We start from the raw sequence: 7,500 nt of genomic DNA, 5'->3' as shown, positions 1-7,500 counted from the left end.
CTCACTGGTTCACTTTATTCCAGAGAGGATATCGGCAGTGACAGACTGTAAATCCTCTCAGCTCCGACTGGAGCGGTCCCGTGTCCGGGCGTTCACACAGGCCGAGCATCGCTCCGTCTGTCTGACTTCCTGTTGTGATGTGTTGGCAGCACAGTGTGTTCAAACTGAGAGAATCACTTTACACTTCCGCTCCCGCTCAGTGTGAACAAACGTTTCTTTTCCCCACTGATACTTTCTGAGTTTAAACCTGCATCCAGGTCATGGCACCGAGCGACCAGGCCGCCAGAAGTGAATATGACCCAGAAGAGACGTCATCATGTCAGTTCCTGTTACTTATGAATCATAACATGTGATGTCACACGGTGGTAAAACACAGGGAATACATATTCTTTATATATATTTTTTTTCTAAATTATGTTTAAAACTCTATATAAAAATAAATAAAGGTTCTTGTTTAGTGTCATTGGAGTCGAATCCTCCTTGACTCCTTTGACCTTGTGACCTTTTCCACTGAGGTCAAGGAACAGTGGAGAGGAGAAGACGACAGGAAGGAGGATCTGAACACAGGCGACATCTGTAGCTTCACGTCACCATTAGACACGTTTGGCGTTGGCGTGTCCTGTGCTCTGTGGCCTGAAAGGTGCCCAACATCCACAACTCAAAATATTCAATAAATCCAGGTCCTGACCCAGAAACAAGAAGAGGTTCAAACCTCCTGCTGCTCCAGGAGAAGGCCGCGTCCTACACTACATGCATGACAGTCGGGATGAGCTGTGCGTCACGATAACTTCCATATGTTGAAGAACGAGCAGCTGATAGCAGCTGCAGCCGACTGATCAATTACTGAATTGATGAATCAATTATGGAGACTGTCGCTATGTGATTTCATTCGCTCCACAAACTGATGGTCCTCTGCTCCAGAGTCTTTTCAGGCGTGGAGCTGCAGTTTGAGCGGCAGCGTCCGCAGCTGGTTCCACCTCGTCTCCGCTGCAGAACAATGAAGTCATTATGGCAATGATTTGTTTCCTTTGCTCATTAGAGCAGATGCCTGGACGATCTGTGGCGTGTTTCTAATCGTCGGCACACGTGTCCAGCAGCTCCTCATTACTGCGCTCAGGAAAGAGCCGTACCAAATACACGTTAGTGCTGCTCCCTAGCTAATGTCTTAATGAGAGCATCTCCTGCTCCTGGTGCCTGGTTCTGGACTCCAAGTGTCTCTGATCTCTGTCAGACTCTGAGCGGAGATCCTGTCTCGATCTCATGTTTCATATCTCACATGTTTCTGTGAGTAGCAGCGTCGATCAACGCGACGACTCACGGGTTGGAGTCAAACAGCTTCGGCTCCAGAGAACCAGTGAATCTTCCCTGATCTGGGATGGTCCCGACTCCACAGCACACCAATCACTTCCCCTTGTGGATTCTACAGCCACTTGGCCTATTTACACTTTGCACCGAGTGCCGCAAATACGTTGACAGCAGCAGGAATAAAGGAGGACGTATGGTTCTTATTCCTGCGTGTGCTTCTCCCTCTGCAGCCTCAACCACCTGGAACACAACGGCATCTGACAGCAATCAGGGCGAGGGGGGAAATGCATGAAAACAAACACTCTTGTTTGGAGCGCAGGCTTCCTGGCTTTTGTCAAACGCTCCGTTTGAGCGATCCTCTAATGTTCTGCAAGTCCACATGCTGCACAGCCAAACATTTAAAAATCAGTGGGAGAGAGAACACACAGGAGACGAGAGGAACAAGCTCCTCTGGACGGAGCGAGCAGCAGGAGGAGGAGGAGGAGGAGGAGGAGGAGGAGGACACGGCAGAAGACAAAGGGTCATTTAATATGGCTGATGTGGTGACTGTGGCGGCGGGAGGACAGCTGGCGAGCTACTCGGGGAACGTTCCCTGTTAATGTGTCTTCATATGGACACTTTGGCTTCAGTGAGCTTCAGCGGGACGGCGGCCGGGCGGCGGGTGCGTGGCTGGATGGTGGTTGGATGCAGTGCTGGGTGGCAGGGTGCTGCTGCTGCGATGCCCCCGGGGCGCCGGCCCGCTCCACAAAGAGGAGGGGAAAGGGAAAACAGATGTTGACAATCAGGTCTCTCGCTCTGGTTTGTGAGAGGAAGGAAGTGGAATGCACATATTTGGGTAACTTATTGGATTTTGGGGGTAAATTGGAGAAATGTGTTGTGGCCCGTTGAGCTGACAGGATCCTGCTGCTGGAGTCTGTCTGATGATGGAAGCATCGGTGTGATGACACCAGCTCCCTGTTTATACTGCACACATATTTAATGTTGATTCATTTCTGTAATGATTTAGATAATTATTAGAATTTTTTTGTGTGTAAGGGAATTCAAAACATGAGCCTGATTTTCAACAAACAAGTAACATTCTTTTATTGTTGATTAGCTATAAAGTCAAACATTCACTTGTTTTAATGATTTGAATTAATCACATTAAATAGAATATCTTTGGTATTTGGACATTGGGCAAAAAATAATCTTAGTTGCATCACATGTCTTTATCTTTGTTTTGTTTTTGTTCTATTATTTATTTACTTTATTTATTTTATATTCTTCATGTCATCAGAAACCATCCAGACGATTTTGCAAAAATTGAAATGCAACAACGGAAACGTTCCAGTTAATTCAGCTTCGAATCTGTCATATTATTTTTTTTTAACTTATTTTCAGCTTTATCAATACGAACCTGATCAGCTTCTCCCTCTCGTTTCTAAACACAGGTCACAGATGTACAGGACCAAAATATGGACCAGCACATTCCACACACACATTGTGAATTTTTATTTCTGACATGATTAGGTACAAATTTATTTAGGAATGTGCACGATATGAACTTATAGGTGTCACATCAAGGCTGATTTCAGTTCACCTTATATTGTGCTCTACTGGTGCGAACAGGACAAAACAAACTGATTTGCAGTTCATACATTTCCACAAACCCCCTCTGTTAGAATGTCTGCTAGTTCAAAAAAATCTTGCATGACTTTATTATATTATATAATCTTGAGACTTAAATATTTTGAAATGAATGCAAATATAACAGTTAAAGTTTTATATCAAATGTGTAAATATACATTTTTAATACGTTTTTTCTTTCTGAAAACTGGTTTTCATTTTCACACATTTAAAAGTCAAACTGGTTTTGTATGTACCTGCAGATTTAATAAAACCAGCGCAACAGTATTCTGTTTAGTTTCATAAAAGTTTATAAGTCAGATGCAACTGGAACACAAGTGATTTAAATCACGTCATCTGCATGAGCACGTGCAGGAGACACAACTGGACAGATGTGAAATTCACTGTCAGTTCTTTGTCTTTTATTTAAGCAGGACACTTTGTGGAAGGTGAGCAGGAAGCGATCTGGGAACATGAGAGGAAACCTTCAGGAGAATCAGATGGAGTCACAGTTAAACTCCTGTTTGAGTGAAACAACAGCAAATACAGGTCAGAAACACGACACTGCCTCCTACTGGGAGCTGAATGAATGACCAGCATCTGCAGCTGCATGTTCACTGTGTGAACAGTGACTGTGTTGATACTGTAAATCATAAGAGAATGATAATTATCATTTCATACATATGAGGTGACCACACACGGAACCCTGAGGGCCTCTGGATGTTTAACCCCACAGGAGCAGTGACCAGAATCCTCATGTGTAGTTTGTTGCTGTATATTTACTTTGTGTTATTATTCATTTCATTGCTTGTTTCATCACTGCAAAATGACAGAAATGTGAATAGCTGAATTAATACAAATGTGTGTATATTGTATACATTCAAACACAAAGTTTTCTGTTCATACAGACACAAAAACACAAAGACAAACTGTAAATCTTTAAGGTTGTATTCGTTTTTGTAACGGCATGGAATTAACAGGATGCGTATTAAACAAAGAAAATGGAGAATGAAACAGAATTAATGTTTTCTTCACGACTAGAACATTCAGATATTCACCACCACTACTGTACAAGTCGGGATATTATGATACTATGATAACAGAGGATATTGTGAGGGTGATTTTAATGTGATCAATTATTTGCAATCCCAGTGCAATGTAATCTTTATTCAACACAACAGTGAAAAATGTGCACACGATAATAGTAATCTGCAATAGACGGTGTACGTCTAACGAGCAATATTTCATATTAGCATAGGAAAAAAAATAAGTGTGTTGTTCGTCATAACTCGCTAAGAATTAATACCGTGACTGCCACTTTACATGCAAACACATCCTCAGTCAGAGCAGCAGGTGAATGTCGTGTAGCATTTAGAAGCTAAAGTGCCTGACGTGGTCAGAGGAGGAGGTGGAGACCAAACACAGAGCTATAACTGAGGGACACTGGACTCCAGTGCTGTGCCTCTGTCCTCAGATTTGGGCCACTGTGCCTTTAAGAAGGTGAGTGAGTTTGGGCGGGGCTTTAGACGACACCTGGCCAGGTGGGGCAGACAGTTGCTACTGTCGTGTGTGGTCTGATGAACACAACCAGCAGCATGACGGACACTCAGGTAGGAGGCTGATAAACCCTGCAGCTGGATTCCTACAGATTGCGTCAAACGTTCAGTCGAATGTAAATATTCAGGCATGAAATACATTTACTTAGATTCTGTTGGACATAAATGTCCTCGTGATATAATCATCTCCGACCTCCACCGCACACGAACCCGCTTGGAAATCACATTAATTAAAGGTCGCTCCTCGTCTCTGCGGAACCGGCCCGAGAATCAGCTGTTTTTAAAGTTTTCTTGTTGTCAAAGTGAACGTGTTGTAGTTGTCAGCACATTAGACACGACGCTGCGAACAGGAGCGCGTCCTGGGGACTTCGGCTTATTTCATTGTTGTAAATGTTCCAAATGTAAACGATTGTTGGTGTTTTTGTCCCTCTGTGTTTGAGTTGAAGTTTCTGGTTAGCTAACTGCTAGTTTTAGCAGCTAATCCGGGTTAGTTCCGGTTTGATTCCGCAGCGGAGTTCATGTGCGAGTTCAGACCCAGTTCAGTTAGTTCCGCCGTGAGTTGAGTGGTTCCAACTGTTGGAATGTGACTGTTTCACGAAGCGAACTGCTTCTCATAGCAGCTCAACCCGATTAGCTCTGTTTAGCTCGTTAGCTCAAACGGTTCCATTAGCTTGAGGAGTGCGTCAGTGAGCAGCCTCCCTCAGTCCTGTGACCGAGGACCAGACTCACATCACCGTCACAAGCGTGGTTTCATTCACAGGTTACTAATTCAACTGAAGACACTTCTCACGGGGTTGGGCGCTAGCTCACTTAGCTAGGCTAATTAGCCTAGCTCACTTAGCTAGGCTAATTAGCAGTGCTGGGCCAGTTACTGTAAACTAGTTTTTAGTTACAGTAACGAGTTCCGATGATCCAGTATCAGAACATTGAGCAGCTCATTAGTTTAGATAATTAACATGGATCTGATCGTCTCCAGTGTTTGGCAAATCATTTGGTTTGTAATCACCAATTTATGAACCAATAAATCATAAATCATAAACACATCAGCACAGTAGCTGCGTATAGTAAAGACTATGTTCTATTGTTACTGCTGGTCTGAACATAGTATTTATATTACAGTACATAAAAATACATCTATATTTTAAATATTCTGTTCTTATCTTTGCTGCTGTTACACCCCCAATTTTTTTTTTAATCTTACTATGAAGACGATTCATTTTCAGAATGGATGTGGATGATCGTGACTCTGGTATGAACAGGTTTCTGTGCAATCATTTTCTTATATGATAATAAGACTTGATCACATGTAGACATCCTGACGTACTGTGCGACCCCCCAACCTCCTGGCCGGGTGTACACCCCCCCCCCCACACACCTCCTGGCCGGGTGTACACCCCCCACACACACACCTCCTGGCCGGGTGTACCCCCCCCCACACACACACACACCTCCTGGCCGGGTGTACCCCCACCCCCCCCCACACACCTCCTGGCCGGGTGTACACCCCCCACCCCCCTCCTGGCCGGGTGTACCCCCCCCCACACACACACACCTCCTGGCCGGGTGTACCCCCCCCCACACACACACCTCCTGGCCGGGTGTACCCCCCCCCACACACACACCTCCTGGCCGGGTGTACCCCCCCCCCCCCCACACACACACCTCCTGGCCGGGTGTACCCCCCCCCACACACACACACACCTCCTGGCCGGGTGTACCCCCACCCCCCCCCACACACCTCCTGGCCGGGTGTACCCCCCCACACACACACACCTCCTGGCTGGGTGTACACCCCCCACACACACACCCCCTGGCCGGGTGTACCCCCCCACACACCTCCTGGCCGGGTGTACCCCCCCCCCCCATCTCCGGCGGAATCACATTCCTGGTCTTTGGATGCCGCCACAATAGGAGAACTGTTTGATGGCGGCTCTGCTGTGGTTCAGGTATTCCCCTCTCTGATTAGGAACCTGAGCTTCACAACCCCCCCCCCCCCCCCCCCCCCCCCACACACACACACACACACACACACACACACACACACACACTAACAGACAGTGAAATGATCTCACAGGTTGAAGCACATGTTCGTTGATGTGCGACACAAGAGACGATGCTTCTCTTTTCTTTTCTTTTTTAACAGTCCGACCTGTGGGAGGACACAAAAAGAGAAACAAACAAACCATCAGACATATTAATCTCATAACTCTGGTTAAATGAGCTCCTGCTTCTGTTTGTGTAGAACAACATTTAACCACCAACTTTCTTCCAAACCTCAGAGAATAAAATATCCAGCGCTGCGTTTACAGGCAGGATTCTGTGTCGGGAAAATCCAGCTGTCTTGACTTTTTAAATTCAAACCACACTTTAAACTCCAGAAATGAAAAAGGAAGGGACACAAATATAATATTTTCAGTTGCAGTTGATCCCACAGAAGAAACGCTGTCGTGTGTTTACTGAACAGCATCAACACACACACACCATGAATAAGTCAGTGGAGTGAATTGGTGAAATATTATTTAACCTCTAAAACTCTTATTGTTTTCGCCACAATGCAAAACGCTGTCACTTTAATATTCCACATCCACCACAGCACATGAATACACACACATATAAATACTGTATATATATATATATATATATATATATATATATATATATATATATATACACACATATATATATACACATTTATATCACAACGGGAAAAAGGAAAAATCCAGGACACCAAGTTTACATGTCACGGCCATTTATTAGATGTCATGAGCATAATTTAATTTATTTATTTATGTTCAACATTTTCCCAACGCTGTGAGCAGTGCCATCCTCTGAAATTTTTAAATATCTTTGGCCTGAAGCACATTTTGCAAAAAAAGGTTAAATAAAGTTAAAAATGTGCTCACATTTATAATTTTTCAAATAAATTTTCTTTACAAACTATTATTTACTCTCCGAACAGTTTTATCTAATTTCTGTTGTCTGCGTTTTCTTTTAACCTTCGACATTTTAACTTCAGAGGAAGTTAATTTTTCTG

General features: G+C 44.3%; 1 protein-coding gene across 3 annotated transcripts in view; it reads left to right on the top strand.

The window, feature by feature from the left end:
- The first annotated feature begins 4,435 nt into the window (after nt 1-4,435).
- nfia (nuclear factor I/A) overlaps nt 4,436-7,500 on the top strand; it is a 121,805-nt gene continuing 118,740 nt past the window's right edge. The window contains exon 1 of one of the 3 annotated variants that reach the window (XM_047336829.1): nt 4,436-4,520. The gene's annotated coding sequence lies outside the window, so the exon portion shown is untranslated. The remainder of the gene's footprint in view (nt 4,521-7,500) is intronic. The other 2 variants (XM_047336831.1, XM_047336833.1) reach the window with 2 other exon arrangements.

The sequence above is a fragment of the Scophthalmus maximus genome, chromosome 13, assembly GCF_022379125.1.
Source record: "Scophthalmus maximus strain ysfricsl-2021 chromosome 13, ASM2237912v1, whole genome shotgun sequence".
Lineage (NCBI taxonomy): Eukaryota > Metazoa > Chordata > Actinopteri > Pleuronectiformes > Scophthalmidae > Scophthalmus > Scophthalmus maximus.
This window is presented reverse-complemented; position numbering and strand designations above follow the sequence as displayed.